General features: G+C 50.8%; 1 protein-coding gene across 1 annotated transcript in view; it reads left to right on the forward strand.

The window, feature by feature from the left end:
• Positions 1-18,478, forward strand: part of LOC110468027 (uncharacterized) — a 619,922-nt gene that overhangs the window by 131,036 nt on the left and 470,408 nt on the right. The window lies entirely within an intron of this gene.

Raw genomic sequence — 18,478 nt, forward strand, 5'->3', positions numbered from 1 at the left:
TACTGGTGATCCTGAGCCTGGAGGATTCAATTAAACCCAGCCAAAAGTAATTTCTGGAAAGTCAAGCCTGGTGTACATTTTCTTGAGTTTGGCTATGCCAACTTCACCTGAGTCTTATGAAAAAGCAAACAGAAAACTCAAACCAAAACAGACCAAACCCAGAAGCAAACAAACCCGCGCAAACCAATCAAACACAGAGACTAAAATAGCCCAGATGAAACCAAAGGGAATGAGGAATTAGTATTAGTTTTGAGTTCATCACAGCAGGCAAATGGCTGCTTTCCACAGGATCACCGTAAAAAGCCACAGATAACAGCTGCTCCAAAATACACCCAACAGGAGAACCATCAAAGTCATACATAGCAACTCTGGGGGCAGCTCCCCATGAAGGTGAGGGATGAGCACACAGTGCTACAGCTCCAGCCTTCCCCAGCCTCCAGGCTGCTCTTTGCTCCTGATGTAAGAGCCTTGCAGGACTGTGGCCCCTCTCAGTGCATTCTAAATCATTCCCACAGCTCTCACTTGAGCCACTGGCATGTCCAGAGCGAGATGCAGGCACAATCGTACTGCCTGCTGAGCCGCTCTGGGAGATCCTGAGCATCTTCCTGCCTAGAGCCACAAAAGAGCTCAGGCTCTCCCTGAACTGGGTTTTCAGGGGAGGTTTCCATGTCCCTGCGAGATGTGTTCATCGTTCATCAGGCTGTGCCCAGCCTGGATCAGGGCAGGTTGGATGCCACATGGGATCCATCCTTTGCCCTGCCATGTGATCCTCCATGCAGTGGGGATAAAAAGCCGAGCACTGGGGAATCCCAGGTGCTGCAGCAGTGATATTTTTGGGAGAAACACGGAGCTGTGCATGGCCAGCTTGAAGTCTGCACTGCTGTGAGCACCAGGCCTGCCATGCTGAGCCCAGGGCCACAAGCAGTGCTCACCCTGGCTGGGACACTGAGTCCCAACATGGGATCCCATGGGACAGGGCACGCTGGGATTTGCCCCTGCAGCTACCCAGTGTGTCCAGAGAGACTGCAAGGAGACAGTGACCTCTGTCAGTGGGACCCTCTGAGTGGGACAACCACTCCTGTGGCGGCTGTGCCAGTTCCTCCATGAACCTCCAGCCCTGGGAACATGGAGCATGTGGAAACCGCAACTTGGCCAATACTGCCTGTGCCTGAAGCAAATGGAAAGAGAACTGGGGTGGGAAAAATCATGGTTGTTTATTTACAGAAGAACAGCAATGAAAACACAGAACACATTTAGATTTTTAAGAATATTTGTAATAACAACAGTTTATAGAAGGTATATACCTAAGAACATATCTAACAACAGTATTTGAAATGTATTTACAGAAGACAAAAGAAAGCCCTAAAAACTATATCCTAAAGGCAACAACAAACTCTAGAAACTATGTACAAATGTGTGCCATCTCTGTCCGGGATCTCCATCACTCCAGGAAGAAAAGCAGGTGCCATGGTCACTGCAGTCAGGCACAGAGGGCTCTTCCGTGTCTCCCCAGGCTGGCACAGCGGGACTCTGCTGCCAGAGCTGAGGCTGGCTGGGTCTGGGGGCTGGGCCCCAGGCACTGCCATGGGGCTTGTGTGGCCCAAAGCAAGCACAGGACAAGCTGGGCATGGCCACCAGAACCCAAGGCACTGGGTACCACGGGCCTGAGCAGAGACCAACCAGCCCAGCCCTGCCCCAGCCTGGCTGCAGGGAACCCACTCTGCCTGTGGGGACCACATGCCTGTCCTGCTGCTGGCATTGGTCTTCATCGCAGGACCATGGCCTCCTCTTCATCTTTTTAATCAACATCCATGTCCTCAGTGTACTCTTCCATGTCCACGTCCATTTCCTCTTCCACATCCACATCCACCTCCATCTCTTCCTCTCCAGTCTGTTCTCCATCCACCTCCATCTCCTCCTCCGTATCAATTTCTGTGTCCACCTCCATCTCTTCCTCTCCTGTCTTTTCTCCATCCACTTCCATCTCCTCCTCTCTATCAGTTTGTGTGTCCACCTCCATCTTGTCCTCTCTGCCTGCCACAGCCTGCAGAGGTAGCAAAACCTCTGGGGGTCCCTGTCCCACCCCATCCGCCCAGAACTCCAGCCCACCCGGGCAGTTGGGGGGATCCACCTCCATGGAATGGCACCCTACCTTCCTCAGGACAAATGTCAGCATCCTGCAGGGATGGATGACACAATCCAGGCCTTAGGCAGCTTTGGAGACTGATGAGATGAGGTTTCGGGGCAGGAACAAGAAGGGTGACAGGAGCAGCAGGAGCAGCGTGCAGCGTGTGCTGAGCCCAGGGCCAACGGTTGTGTTGTGCTGCTTGCTGGCTGCTGGCAGTTCCAGATGGGACATGGATTGTGACATGACCATTGAGCTAGAGAGCCTTTGGTTCCATGCTTAGAAACGTTCCCCCAGAGCATGGTGCTCAGAGCCCTGTTCCCAAGGATGGGGCATCCACAGCCTGGGCCAGTGCCTCAGCACCCTCAGTGGCAAAGAGCAGCTTCCTCAGATCCAACTTCAATCAGCCTCCTGCAGCTGAAAGCCGTCCCCCCTTGTCCTGTTGCCACAGGCCCTGTGCAACACTCTGTCCCAGTCTTTCTTGTGGCACCCTTGCAGTGCTGCAGAGCTGCAGTGAGGCCTCCCCAGGGTCTCCTCTTTCCAGGCTGAGCATCCCTTGCCCCACGTGGACAGCAGGCAGTGTGATCTGGGGGAGTCCAGGCTGGAGTCAAATGGCCTCAGGAACTGAGAGATGGAAGCTTTAGCTCCAGCTTTGCCTCTAAATGTACAAAATTAATAAGAGTGGAGGGCAAGATGTTGGGACACTGCTCCTGCTCTAATTGGTGAATATAGTCTCTGTTTTTTTCTTTTTTTCTGTCATGCTGATGCAGGTTTGGCTGTTTGAAAGGAAGCTTGGCACAATATCCACTGTCTTCTCCATTTGTGAAACACCGAGCAGAGTCTGGGCAAGCTGATGTTGCAGAGCAAAACCTGCCAATGTACTGGTGATCCTGAGCCTGGAGGATTCAATTAAACCCAGCCAAAAGTAATTTCTGGAAAGTCAAGCCTGCTGTACATTTTCTTGAGTTTGGCTATGCCAACTTCACCTGAGTCTTATGAAAAAGCAAACAAAAAACTCAAACTAAAACCGACAAAACCCAGAAACAAACAAACCCGCGCAAACCAATCAAACAAATAGATTTAAAAAATCCAAATAAAACCAAAGGGAATGAGGAGTTAGTATTAGTTTTGAGTTCATCACAGCAGGCAAGTGGCTGCTTTCCACGGGATCACCATAAAAAGCCACAGATAACAGCTGCTCCAAAATACACCCAACAGGAGAACCATCAAAGTGGTACATAGCAACTCTGGGGGCAGCTGCCCATGAAGGTGAGGGATGAGCACACAGTGGTACAGCTCCAGCCTTCCCCAGCCTCCAGGCTGCTCTTTGCTCCTGATGTAAGAGCCTTGCAGGACTGTGGCCCCTCTCAGTGCATTCTAAATCATTCCCATAGCTCTCACTTGAGCCACTGGCATGTCCAGAGCGAGATGCAGGCACAATCCTACTGCCTGCTGAGCCTCTCTGGGAGATCCTGAGCTTCTTCCTACCTAGAGCCACAAAAGAGCTCAGGCTCTCCCTGAACTGGATCAAATACCGGAAAAGTGGGGGCAGAGAAGAACATCAGGGATGCAATGGTTGGAGGGCTCAGGGGTGGTACACAGGGAAGGGAGCAATAGGGAATGCCAGGGTGCCTTGTTAGGGACATAAACCAATGGGAAAACAGGGAAGGGAGAACTCACGAGATCTTGGACACATAAGGGTAAAAGGGTAGGGAAGGCCAACGAGCCAATGGGGATCAGAGAACTGGGATAAATTGACACAGTGCTGCAGAGCACCATGGGGGAAGATTCTTTCCCCACGCTGAGCTGTGAGGAATTTCCAGAGCCTGAAGTGCATCTCTCCAGGGGATTGCCACTGTTCTTTCCCCAGTAAGCTCAGAGGCCTCCACAAACACACACAGGAGATGTCAGGGGGCGTTCATCATTTCTCTGCTCTCCAGCACCGAGGCAATGGACTCTGGCACAGCACTGAGTTCAGGCCCATGGGAACCACCCTAGACGTGGGGCTCCATGGAACTGCTCTCAGGAAACCCTCCAAGAGTTGGGGAGTGCCCCAAAACTGCCTCAGGAATGTGAGATACCCCAGCATCTCTTCATTAATGGAGACTATTATAAAACTCACCCAGTAATGGGCTCCCCCTATCTTAATCATCCCCAAATTTTTGCTGTCTCATTCCAGACCCCAGACCACATCCCTAATCCCTATCCCAACCCATCCCACCCCTCCTGGACATCATGATCCCTTCTCAAGCTGTACCTCCCCCATTTCACACCTCCCAATCCCCATCCCACCCATCCCACCCCACTCAATGCCCATCCTCATTTGCATCCTGCTTTGCCCAATCCCCTTGCAACCCAATTTCGCCCTGAGAGGAGGTGGAATTGAGTAATTTTGGGGTGGGATTCAGTAGTTTTTAGTGGCACTGAGTGGTTTTCAGCTGACAGATCAGTCCCTCTCATTTTTTGGAGAGCCAAGAAATAGAGAAAACTAAACCAAATAGCCCCCAAACTCCCCCATATCCTCACAGATATCTCCCAGAATCCAAGATTCCCCAAAACACAACTAAGATGTGAGGCTTTAGATGTGTTTGATGCATTTGTTATTTTAAACCCCAATTTTCTGTGTTTTGAATGGAGGAAGATAAAAGATAACTGGAGCAAAAATAAAAGGAACATCAGCCACTTCCCTCTGTGTATCACAGGGAATGTGGTCACCACGGAGCTGATCAGGGTGGGTCCTCTGATGGGGATGGAGCTGGAGCAGCACTCGAAGCTCTTCCTGCAGGCGGGGTTCTCACAGGGCTTCCCTTACTGGTGCCTCCGCTGGTGCCGGTTAAAGAACGAGCGGTCTGAGAAGCTCTTCCCACACTGGGGACACTCGTAGGGCCTCTCCCCAGTGTGGATGCGCCGGTGCCTGACAAGGTTGGAGCTGTGCTTGAAGCCCTTCCCGCAGTCAGGGCAGAGGAAGGGCCTCTCATCCGTGTGAATCTGATGATGTACAAAGACATTTGAGCTGGTGTGAAACCTCTTCTGACAGTCGGGACACTCGTAAGGCCTCTCCCCAGTGTGGATGCGTTGGTGGGTGGCAAGGGCAGAGCTGCAGCTGAATCCCTTCCCACACTCCCCACACTCGTAGGGCCATTCCCCGGTGTGGATCATCTGGTGGCGGATCAGGGTTTTGCTGTGCCTGAAGCTCTTCCCACACTCCAAGCACTTGGAGGGCTTCTCCGCACCATTATGCTGCATAGTGACCAACAGCTCCAAGCTCTGGCTGAAGCTCTGCCCACCTTCCTGGCCCAGAGTGGGCCTTTCCTCCTCAGAGCACCTTGGGCTGGCCTTGCAGCCCCTCCTCCTGTGAGATCTCCAGGGCTTTTCCTTCCCGTTGGATTCCTGCACCATGGAGCCGCTCAAAACAGCCTCTTCCATGAGGTTCTGCAGCAGGGATTTTTCCTCCCTGCTCTCCATCCTCAGATCCTGCTCTGGGGGAGGAAGGACAAGGAGAGGATGGGATTTGCCTCCATGCAACAGGGAAGGGCAAGGAGATCCCCCCAGTGCATGCCCGGCAGGAGGGCACCGGCAGCGGGGCTGTCCTGCAGCCGGGGGCTGTGCTGGTCTGGGAGATGGAGCAGGAGAGAGGGGGAAAGGGGCACTGACTTCCTCCTCACCTGCCTCAGGGTCCCAGGGCATCTTCCTCTTCCTTGCAACCTTCTCCTCCATCTGGCAAACGTTTGGGTATGGAAAATCCTATTTTGGGAGGAAAACAAGGGATGAGCACAGTGAGTTTTGTATTGGTTTGAAGGTAAACCAGTGAGAGAGTCTAAGCCAGAATTACAACTGAGTAAAAAAAAATAGGATTAAGGCAATGATACAGAAACACTGGTTTAATCTGACAGAGTCAGGATATAACCTGACACCCCGTTGCTCAGGGTGGTGGTAGCAGTCTGATGAAATGGTGGCTGCAGCCCTGTTGGAGTGATGAATGTGATTCTGTCAAAGCAGTGATCCTGTAGAAGGGTCTGGTCTTCCTCTGAAGGTCCAATGATGCTTATGGAGCTCTTGTCCTCTGGGAATGCAGTAGGCAAGGTGGTCGTGGTGTTGCAAGGGTGAGATTATATCCAGGCAGGAATGCTTGGTTCCTCCCCCTGGGCAGAGCATCCCACAATGGGATGATGTAATTTTATCAGTCCTGCAGTGACACTCAATGGCCCATTAACAGAAGATGGCCCCTGCAGGGCGTTATCAGGGCTGAGCCATGGAAGAGATAAAGAACACTGCCCCACCTGTTGATAACAGTTTATGGAGATGGAGACTGAAAATACTTTTGGTTACATCTGACACTGTAACCTGAAACAGTGAGGCAATCCCTGCTCGGGGTGGGGGGTGAACACCACCCCCCTTACCCAAACTGGCTCCGGTGTAAAACCCCCACCCTGGGAAGGCCACACACACAGGGGACAATGTCACACTTGCCCTGCACCAGGGGAGATCTCTGTCCCTGTCACTCCCTTGCTTCCCCCCCTTTTCTCTTTCCTTCCATCTCTCTCTCTACCTCACATTTACTGTTCAATAAAATCCACTTTGGATTTGGTCTCATTAGCACCTGAATTGGGGCAAAGGCATCTCTCTAACAATTTTATTAACCAGATTGTGACATTATTTTGGCACAGTGAGTTCAGGGCACTGTTGACTGACCCCAGGTGTCTTTGACAACAGTCTGGTTCCCTCTTCTGAGGAGCATGTGGCTCTTTCTGGAGGAACTCTTGAAAACTTAGATGTAGCTTCCTCTGAGCAACTTTTGGGAGAACTTATGAGGAAAATGGCTGTTGTGGGTGGCCAGTGTAAAGAAAATATTTTGTTGTCCTTCCTTGAAAAGTTTGTTAAAACCACTGGAGGAAAGGGAATAAATGATACCAGAGAGACTGATAAGGATCATTCACCCCAAGGTGAGGAACACAAGGCTACTTAAATCCTACGAGAAGTTCAGCTCAGGTAGCTAAATTCCCAAGTAAATCCTGAATTCACAAGTTTGTGGGCTTTTCCAAATATGAGAATCATTATTTTCTTGGTCCCTGTCCTTTGTGACAGTTACACAGACCTTTCCCTACCTTTAATAATCTGTATTGGGCCAAATTTCCACATTTCTCTTTTTGGAACCTGCCAGCATCTGAGTTGGAGCTCTGCTGGAACTGATGAAATTTGAAATTGCCACAGAATTGCTTCTGTTGTTGGTTTATTAATGTTTGGGATTTATTTGCATTTCCATCACAAGTGACTTGTGGGAAGAGGAAATATTCCTCAAGGCGTTTTATGAAGTGTTAAGTTTAATTTCTGATGAGTTTGTTTTCTCTAGTGCCCAGGACATGTTCAAGGGGTCTCTGGTTTTCATTTGGCCCTAATTTTCTTCTGATTTGTATTTTTCACTTAAAAACACCTGAAAAATGACTAAAATTATTTTTGATCAGAGATGTCAAAAGTCCCACCATTTAAGAGGTATTTGAGGTGGAATTTACTGTTTGGGAACATATTCTGGAGGATCTGTTGGTTCTTGGGGGATATCTGGTAGTATTTTCCATTTCTTTGCACTCCAAAAGCCAAGGTGGATTTGTCTGTCACCTCAAAATGACTCAATCCCACTCGAAACCCCAAAATCTTACCCCAAAATAGGTGAATCCCACCTCAAAATGGCTGGTTCCCACCTCAGTCCCATGCCAAAATTACTCAATTCCACAGCCTCCAGGGTGATATGGGGTTGTAAGGAGATCAGGAGAAGTGAGATCCAAATTTGAGGTTGTGGGGTCAGGATTGTGCGGGGCTGAGTGGGTGTGATTTATTTTGATAGCAAATGAAACTTCCAGAACTATTGATTTCTGTCCCATTCCTTTTCTGTCAGTTCTGGTTTGCTTTTCAGAGTGCCGCCTTCTCAGCTGATTTTGTTTGTGACCTCCTGTCCCAGACTGAAAAGCAATATGTGTTCTATTTGCCATCTGTATGGCAGTTGTGCTGTGTTAAGTGGGCAGTTTTTTCTTATCTCTTCCACAATCAATCCTCCCTCAGGGGAGACATTTGCTGATAATGGGCTATTGAATGTCACTGCATGACTGATAAGAACTGTAACATCCCATTGTGAGATGTTCAGCCCAGATGGAGGAGCCAAGCATTCCTACCTGCATCTAGTCTTGAGATTCTGGCCCACCAACACAGCTTTTCTGTGCTGGATTTCTCAGAGGAACAGCTGCCTCTTCCACTGCCTCTTCAGAAGAAGACTCCCTTTTCTACAGGATCACTTCTCCAACAGAACCACACCTGACACTCCTGGAGGACTGCAGCCACAATTCCAATTGGACTGCGGCCAACACCCTGTCCAACAGAGTGTCAGGTTGTATTCTGACCCTGTCAGTGTTCTTTAATTCACTTAATTGCTTCTTTTATCTTTTTATTTTCTTCCCTAGCAAAAAACTGTTATTCCTGCTTCCATATTTTTACCTGACAGCCGTCCTTAATTTCAAATTGATAACAATTCTGAAAGAAAGAGTCTACATTTTTCCAATTCAGTGGAGGCCCGTGCCTTTCTTAGCAGAAACTGTGTTTCTAAACCAAAACACCTCCTTTCTCTCCTGCCTTCCTTTCCCTGCTCTGTTTCTCTCTCATTGCCTCCCTTGACCCAGGACAGCTCCCTCCAAAGACCCTGCCCTGATTTCATTCCCAATCCATATGCTACAACAACCAGGGGTGAAGTTAGGAAGGCTGACAGTGAAATGTCACTTTAAGATCTTGCTCCATGTGGCTTTTGGCTCTTCCATATGAGCTTTGCCTTCAAGATCAGGAACATCTTTTCCTGGCTGGAAACTGGAATTCCAGGCCCTGGGAGCATGTGCCATGGATCCCAGAGGGGCATTCCTGAGGCTCCCAGGGTGCTGCTCCTGCCGTGCCTCCCAAGGAGCTGTGCAGGGCAGGGGACAAAGTGCAGCAGCTGTGCTGGTTCTGCAGTGTCACAACAACCCCTGGTTCCAGGAGATTTCAAAACTGCAACAGCAGTTCCTGGGTTCCATGATGCCCTGCTGTGTCCCCATGGATATTTGGTGTCATGAAGTTCTTTAGTGTCACAATGGCCACCTCATTCCATGAGCTTCCACAGTGTCCAAATGGCCTCCTTGGATGGGCAGTGTCAGCATGGACCATTGGCTCCATGCAGCCCCGCTGGGTCACCATGGACTCCTTGGTTCCATGAGGTTCTGGGGGTGTCTCCATGGTCTCCTTGGATCCACTGTGTCACAATGGACCACTGGATCCACGTGGCCCTGCTGGGTCACCATAGCCCCTTGGTTCCATGGGACCCCAGGGTCACAATTGACTCCTTGGTTCCACATCACCCCCTCAGTGCCAAAATGGCCCCTTCGTTCCATGGGGAACACAAAAGATTTATAGAAACATTGAGCAAATAGTGCTTAACATATCTGGGAACATCTGTTTGCATTCCAAAGAGAGGTAAAAGGTGAGGATGGCACCAGCAGCTTCCATCTGCATCAGAGATTCAGGGAAAGGTCAGGGACAGAGAATTCAGCTGGGAGACTCAGAGAATTCTGCTTCCAGAGATCATTTCTGGTGACACTGTCCCTTGTAGAAAGGTGACACCATTCCAGGCAGCCTGTACTGAGCAGGTGGCTCCTGAGTGGGGTTTGTTGTTCAGGAAACCTGCTCAGGCCTTTTCCATTCTTTCTTTCCCAACAGGAAATCTTCTCCTGGGCCTGTGTACAGGCAGAGCCCTGAGGAGAGCAGGTGGGACATGGTGCAGTGGGCTGGGACATGGAGCTGCAGAGCTCAGGGACAAGGTTCCGCTGCAGGGCACAGGGATGTCAGTGCCAGGTGGGCGACGTCAGACATGGTGAGGCTGGGGGTGAGGAGCAGCTTGTCCAAACAGGGTCAGCTCTCAAGGAGCTCATTCTTCTACATGCCCAGACCTCCTAAGGAGACAGTGAGCATCAAGGTCACCTGGGGAATGCTTCTTTCAGCTATTCTCTGAACTGGAAACTAAGATTACTCACTTGATTAAAGAAAAAAATTCAGGAGGTGCACTTGGAAATCTTCCTCCTTACAAAGACTCCAAACTGACTCCAATCAGCTGCACAAGCCCAGGAGATTTGCAGACAATTGGATGAAGACAAAGCGCCCCTGAAGGATTCCTGCATTTTGATGATCCCCATGGTGGATTTGGTGCTGAGTCCAGAACGCTCAGGCACTGAGAGAAGGCTGAAGAAGCTGCTCAAGGAGTCAGGAGCAAAACTCCAAGTCCTTTGGAGCATCACTGGACCCCACTGTGAGCAGGGACTGCCAAAGGCTCCCCAGGGACTGGTGAGAGCAGATCCTTGAGCCAGGATTGCAGGGAGCCCAAGGCTCAGAGCAGGGAACTGCAATGCTGAGCAAGGCCTGGGCTGCCTGGGGAATGCAGAAAGGCCAAGCCCTGAGCCCAGCCTGGCACAGCAGGGCCTGTCCCTCACGGGTGGCTCGGGGCTGTTTGTGAGGCAGGGGGATGTGAGGGGCAGCAAGGACAAATGTCACAAACCTGTGTGACCCTGCAGATCCTCATGGAACCAAGTGGCCATTGTGACACTGTGCTGCCTCATGGAATCAAGGAGACCATTGTGGAACTCAGAGACACCAAGGAACCAAGGGTCCATGGTGACCTTGTGCAGCTGCAGTGTCACAGAGGAGCCGTTGTGACACAGCGAGGGCACACGGAGCCGAGGGGCCATTGTGACACATCAGGGCTCTGTGGAACCACGAAGCCATTGTGACACTGCAAGGCCTCATGGAAGCACGGGGCCATTGTGACACTGCAGAAGCAAGGGGAACATTGTGACACTCCAGGGCTTCATGGAACCAAGGAGACCATTGTGACACTGTGGAGTCCCAGGAAGCCAAGGGAACATGGAACAGGTCTGGCTGGCTGGGCCTCCTGGGGAGCACCTGACAGGTCTGGCTGACCCTGGCATGTCGTGGGCTGCTTCTCATCTGCCCCTGAAGCACTAGGGTATTGCCCTGATTTTTTAAGATTTTCTAAAACCTTCTGAGTTTACATTCTTGTAGCAAATTTTCTCACACAACTTTCTGTAAATAAATTATTGTTTTGCATTCCTTCATAGAGGAGGAGAAATTTGATGGACGGTAGTTTTGTCCAGTGTCATTGGAGAGGTGGCACTTTCACCCTCCAATCCACTGTCACCTTTGGAAAACTATAAATGTTGGAGTCAGAAATAAATTTCATTTCTTTTACCGTCACAAACCCAAAGGTGCCCATCATGTTTTCTCATGTCCCATAGTGACACTGGGGCTTTGAGCTTTCCTTCCTATGGGAGAGAACTATTCTTCTCCTCCAGGGGCCTATAGCCAAAACTGGAATTCCTCCTCCAAATTTCCTTATATTGCAAGGATTGTTTATCGATGAAATCTGCCAGGAGAGACAGATCTGGCTGCCTTGGCCACCCGGGGGCCACCTCTCATCTGCCTTTCAAACACTGGGACCATGTGCTTTTCTTTATTATGGGGAAAAAACATCCATCTCAACCAGGTACCCATGGCCAAAATTGGGCATCTGCCTCCAGAATTCCCTATATCCAATGATAGCTCCCAGAAAAATGATGCCAGGAATCACAAATCTGGCTGGCCTTGGCTTCCTGAGGGTTGGCACTCATGTGCCTCTGAAACACTGGGACTCTGTGCTTTCCTGCCTAATGAAAAGAACTCTTCTTCCTATCAAGGTGTCCACAGCCAAAACTGAGATTCCACCTCCAAAATTCCCTGTGTCCAAGGATAGCCCCTAGATGAAAGTTGTCAGGAGAGAGAGGCCTGGCTGGCTTGGCCTAAGGCTGGCCACATCTCATCTTCTTCTAGAACACTTGGATTTTGTGCTTTTCTTTCCTATAGGAAAAAAACATCCATCCAGAGCAGGCGTCCATGGCCAGAACTGGGATTCCACCTCCAAAACTCTGTATATCCAACGATTGCTCCCAGTGAAATCTGCCAGGACAGACAGATTTGGCTGCCCTTGGCCTCTTGGGGATGCCTCTCACCTGCTTTCAAAACACTGGGGTCGGTGGTTTCCTTTCAATGAAAAAGACCTCTCCTTCTTCTCAAGGTGTTCATGGTCAAAATTGAGATTCCTTCTCCCAAATTCCATATATCCAAGGATCTCTCCATGACAAAAGCTGCCAGGACAAACAGGTCTGGCTGGCTTGGCCTCTCAAGAGCCACCTCTCTTCATTTCTGCCTTTGAAACACTGGGGCTCTGTGCTTTCCTTCCTATGGAAAAGAACCATCCTTATTATCTATGCAGAAATGGCCAAAATTGGGGTTCCACTTCCCAAATTCCCTATATCCAAGGGTTGCTTTCAGACAAAAGCTACCAGGACAGAGAAGTCTGGCTGCCTTAGGCCTCTGGTGGAAGCCTTTCATCTGTCCCTGAAACACCGGTGTTCTGTGCTTTTCTTCCTATGGAAAAGAACCATCCTTCTACTTTGGGTGTCCAAGTCTGAAATTGGGATTCCACCTCTAAAATTCCCTATATCCAAGGGTTGTTCCCAGACAAAATCTGCCAGTACTGTCAAGTCTGGCTGGTCTTGGCCTCTGGTGGCTGCCCCTGCCACACTGGGGCTCAGTTCTTTTCTTCCCATGGAGATCACTGTGACACTGTGGGCACCTCATGAAACCAAGGGGATCATTGTGGCACCACTGGAGCCCATGGAACCAAGGGGCCATGGTGACACCGTGGGGCTTCATGGACCCAGAGACCATTATGACTCTGTGGGGCCTGATGGAACCATGGAGACCATTCTGACCCTTCAGGGCCTCGTGTCACCAAGGGGGCATTGTGACACCTCAGGGCCTCCTGGAAGCAAGGGACCATTGGGACACTGTGGGGTCCCATGGAAGCAGGGTAACATGGACCAGGTCTGGCTGGCTTGGCTTCCCAGGGGCCACCTGACAGGTCTGGCTGATTTTTGGTTGCCAAGGGCTGCCTCTCATCAGCTCCTGGAGCAAAGGGTCTCTGTGCTTTCCTTGCTTTGGAAAAGAACTGTCCCTCTTTTCAGATGCCCATTGCCAAAATGGTACTCTCCTTAAACAAGCTCCTGTATGCAAGGGTATGTCTTAGAAAAAACAGCCAGCTCTGGCTGGCTTGCACTGTGGTGGTCACCTCTCATCTGCCCCTGAAACACTGGGGCTCCGTTCCTTCTTTCCTGTGGAAAATAAATGGTCTTCTTGTCCAGGGTCCATGGACAAAATTAGAATTTGGCCTCCTAAATTCTGTATAACCAAGGATTGTTCCTAGACAAAAGTAGCCAGGACAGACAGGAGGGGTCGCCCTGTCCTCTGGTGATTTTCATGAGCTGAATATTTTTATTAGAAAACACCTTGGAGAGAGCCCAGAGATCTCCCAAGGAGGGGGTCTGAGGCCTCAGGCACATGACCACTGCATATGGACAAAGGAGCTCTGTGCTCTGTGCTGCTGTGGTGGTTTTGCATCACAAAAGTGATGTCCTGAGAGAAGCTGCTAGCAGTTTCCTCCGTGTCTGAAAAAAAACAATCAGTAATTAGCTTTGAGAGCTGACAGTCTGTTAAAGCACTAAGGAAGCTGCAGACGCCTCTGTGCAGACACAAGTTAGAGATGAGAAAGCCTGGCTGGGTCTCTCTCCCTTCTGGCCCCACAGAGGTGCCGAGGCCGGCCCAGCCCCGTCTCGGCCGTGGGGCCAGGCGGCTCCTGCCGTGGGGCCGGGCCCCTTCCCAGGGAGCCGCCAGGCGCCATCGGCTGCCGGGCAGGGCAGGGGAGGCCGCGGGGCCGAGGCCGGGCCGTGGCTGCGGGTGCTGACATCTGGCCCTGCCGAGCCCTGCCCCGCCGCCAGCCCGGGCCCGGCCAGGATCCGCCAGGCCCCAGGAGCAGCCCCGGGCCGGGCCGGCTGGGCCAAGGCTCTGCCGCCCTTGGGCTTCGCCCGCAGCCGGCGGGCAGGGCAGGAGAAGCCATCGGCCCCGGCCGTGCTGCTGCTGGGCTCTGGCCTGGCTGCTGAGATCCTGGCCCTGCCCCAGCGCGGCCCAGCCTGACACAGCCCCAGCGCAGCCGCTGCAGAAACCTCCATGGCAAAACAGCTCCGGCCGCAAGCACCGAGCCCGGCTGGGCTCATGGAACCATCTGCAGCCCCAGGAGATATTGACTCTGCCAGTGCTGCCATCCTCCCTCCCGTGAGAGAAAAGGACACAGGGCAGGCACACAGAGGAGCAACATGGACACACCGAGGGCAGGGAAGGGGAAGTTGAGTCCCAGATGGGAGGGATGAGGAGATGCCTTGATCTTGGGGCTGAAATCCTCTGGTAAAGCTGTGGAGAAGGATGTCATTGATACATCAGACTCTCTTTTTCCCAGTAAGGCATTGAAAAGTATGGGGAGATGACTTGTTTCAGCAAAGGTCTCCGTGCTAAAGTAAGAAAATCTTGCAGTAGCTGTGATCTCCAATGAGAAGTTTGAACAGAGAAAGGGAGAAGAGTGATGAGACCCTGTGCCCTCAGGTAGAGAAGAAGACCTCTGTTCCCAGAGATGAAGATGATTTCAGAAATAGATGAAGAGAACCTTTGCTCTTAAACAGCTCATTTCGAAACTAATACCCCGTAACTTGCATGGCCCATAAGCACAGCTGTGGGAAAAGATGGGAGGAAGTTCACAATTGCAGATTTCTCCAGGCAGCTGCTATTTGTGGAAATGAAAAGCCATGAGATAACTGTTTTCTTGTGGAGAATTCTCCATAACATTAACACGAGGTACTTCTCTCCTGATGTGAACTGAAGAAAGATTAGAATATTCTAGAGGTGGTAAACTGACTGAAAATTTCAAGTTTTGCCTCTACATTGTCAGGTTGTATGGAGAGGGGAAGTGTTCTGAAAATTTTGTTCAGATTCTTATTACTCTTTCATTTAGTTTCTCTTAACAAACTTTTCTTGACACTCTTTTAAGGTTTTGAGCCCACTTTGCCTTTCTCCTAATCCTATCTCACAGCAGGAAATGAGTAAGAATATTCTAGTGAGTGCACTGGTAATTAGCCAACACTGAACCCACCACACTAATTGAAGCATTGGCCAAGAAATCTCAAATTGGTGAACCAAAACCACTACAGAAACTTCCTGACAAACTGCACGAGAGCAGGGAGAAATTGAGGCAGAGCCATGGTTTGTCAGGATTTGCTTGATCCTAATGAGCCCAGTGGTACATTTGGAGCTGAACCTTGGAACCTCAGGGCCTGAGAGGAGATTGCACAAATCTTTCCCGGAGTCAAAGTCAGAGGAAAACCCCAAAGTGGTTGGAGTCTAAAGCATTAATGGGAACCACAAAGGTCCATCTATACCACAGGCTCTTCATAGAGTCCTTGGAGGAGAGAACTGGAGGCCAGGATAGCACAAAAACCTCTCAGAGACTGAAAATGGCACAAAGAACTCTCATTGTGGAAAGGAAAATCCAAAGTATCTTACAAAAGTTAAGAATCTCAAAGTATTCATGAGCGCCACTGAGTGTAAGTACCAAGCTCTCAAGAGACTCATTAAAGCAGATAATTGGGGCCATGAATGCACAAACCTCTCACAGAGTCTGTAGCAAAAGGGAAACACCAAGTACCTTAAAAGAACTGAAGTACCTTGAAGCATTAATGGGCCCCACTGAGTGTTGTTCCTGACAAAGCCTCTCCAGGGACTAATTAAAGCAGATAATTGGAAGCCATGATTGCAGAAACCTCTCAGAGACTCCAAGGCCAAAAGCAAAAGCCAAAGTCCTTTGAAAAACCTTCAGTCCCTGGGAGCATGAATGAGCCCCCAGGGCCATTCCTGACCAAGGCTCCCCAGGGACTCCTTCCAGCAGATCCTTGAGGCCACTGGGATGTGGGCTAGGGGGGGATGCTGAGGGCAGGACCAGGGCCTGCTGTGTCCAGCCTGGCTGGGGCTGTGCCAGGAGGCCCCAGGGCCTCAGGACAAGGTGTCTCCTCACAGCCCTTGGTGGCACAGACCCTGCTGTGCCCCAGGGCACCAAGACTTGGCTTCTCTTTGTCCCCACCTAGCATCAGTGCCTCCAGTTCTCTGCTCTGCCTGGGGTCTGGGGACACTTTCTCAGTCGTGTCCCTCAGTGGGACCCATTAAAAGTCCAAGAAACTTTGGAGTTGGATTGTGACTTGGAGTTCTGGAGAGGTTTCTGCAGCTCCCTCCCAGGGACTGATGTTCAGGGCCTGAGCACAAAGCCCCAGAGGGTCATTAAAGTCCTTGTGCTGTGCCTGTGCTGCTGAGCTGGGCCGGGCTCCTGGCACAGAGGGTGATCCTGGTAACCAAGCAGAGCTTCAAAAGCACATTTCTCTTGCTGAGCAGCTCTTCTCCCAGCCCAGCAGGGCTGGGGCACTGCCTGCAGCCAGCCTGGGCACAGCACAGAGGCACAGAGAGCTTCAATCAGTCAGGGCTGGGAAGGGGCTGAGAAGTGCCTGGGGCAGAATCACTGCCAGCCCTTGGCACAGGAACCTCTGGCTGCAGGACAATGCAGCTGCAGCTCCTGGAGAGATCTCCTAAAGCTGGAACATGCCAATGCCCACAGCCCCTGTGAGTGCGTTCTCTGCTCATCTCCTGTGCAGAGCAGCCAGGGGTGCCCAGGGCTGTCCTGCAGAGCAGGGTCCTGCAGCCCAGGGCGCTGTGCTGGGCCAGGGACTCTGCTGCCTGCCAGGGACAGCTCTCAGCCGGCCCTGGAGCTGCTCCCAGCGCTGGCCAGGAGCTGTGGGGGGAAGGAGCCACCCTGAGCAGGGCAGGTGCTGCTGCTGAGAGGGGCTGGCTGGGGCAGGGCTGCTCCCAGCTCCAGACCAGCCTGGGCACAGCTCCGGAGGACACTTCCCAAAGGAGGTAAGCCTGGGATTGCTGTAAAAGTCAGGAGCTTTCCTGAGAGTATTTTCTATTTCCTGCTTGGTGCAGGATGGGAATGTTGGAGTGGTGACATAAAGATTTTTGCTTTTTATACATTTTTCATATACTGTAGCTCTGTAAGTTACTATTTTATAATTATAAAACTATAATCCTTACTTAGCTCCATTAAACTCTTAATTAGCTTTATCAAACTACTATTAGGTACTTATGTAACTGTAATCTTTGCTGACACTAGTAAGTTTCCTACTTTTCTCTTAGATTTTAGTACAATAAATTGACTGTCTAAATACATTCCTGAAATACTGTATAGTCTTATTATCAGGAAGAGTGTCTACAAGAAGAATATTTTGTTATTTGACCACAATGTGAACAGTCATAACTAAAACTGGGGCAAAGAAGTCCTCGGACTTACTGGAATGTGTTGATCCAGGGGTGTGGAATTGGGGCAAATGAATCTCCTACTGGACGTTGCTGTTAAATATCCTAATTAATTAACCTTAATGAACTTTTGAAATCAGGGGCTGGGTGTTCCTCATCCTCACTGGGACACCTGGAAACTTCCAATAAAGGTATGGTTTTTACTTTACTGTTCTAATACTGTTGCAAGGGTTCTTTTTTTGTCTTTTGATTATAGGCAGCAGGGGGTTGAGAGAAGCAGAACAGGAATTGTAGTCCCAGAATGACAGAACATTGTGAGTTGAAAGGGACACACAGGATCATCAAAGTCATGTTTGAACATTTACAGAGACTCCAGAACGGTGACTTTGGCTGGTCAGTGTCTCTGCTGGGAGCCTCCCAAAGGGCCTTCAGCCACTCCTCAGCCCTGGGCAGCAGCAGCATCACCTCTGCAGGGCCCAGCAGGGCTCTCCTGAGCTGCCCTTGCCCAGCTGCACACAGAGCCTGCCCCAGCCAGGGCCCTGCACACAGGCAGGTTTCTGTAGGGCCGGGCCCAGGGCACACAGGGTGGGATGGGCTCTGTGAGCGCTGGCAGGGACAAGGCACCTCTCAGGAGGGGATGTCCAGGCCCAGGGAAATGCTCAGGGAAGGAGAGGGGGCTGAACAGAGTAGTGCTGGGGGAACAAGCCCATCCAGCCCCTCAGCTTCCCTCAGCCACAGGGAATCCTTTGCCTCTCACATCTCTCAGTGCCAAACTCTGAGTGCAGCAGGAATGCTGGGGATTTCTAACCTCAGAGAGCCAGGAATGGTGAGTCGTTAGGAAAACAATTCATAAAACCAACTCCAGCCATCTATTTCCCTTAGAAATGTGAGTGCAGATGGTACCAAGCCTTTCTGCTTTAGGAGTGATTGCCCTGACAAATCCTGAATATCCAGCCTTGTCCCTCTGCCACAGAGCATCAAACCAACGGCAGCGGTGCAGGGATGGCTCCTCGAGAGCCCCCACACACAGCCCTGACTGCTTCTGGCACA

The sequence above is a fragment of the Lonchura striata genome, chromosome 29, assembly GCF_046129695.1.
Source record: "Lonchura striata isolate bLonStr1 chromosome 29, bLonStr1.mat, whole genome shotgun sequence".
Lineage (NCBI taxonomy): Eukaryota > Metazoa > Chordata > Aves > Passeriformes > Estrildidae > Lonchura > Lonchura striata.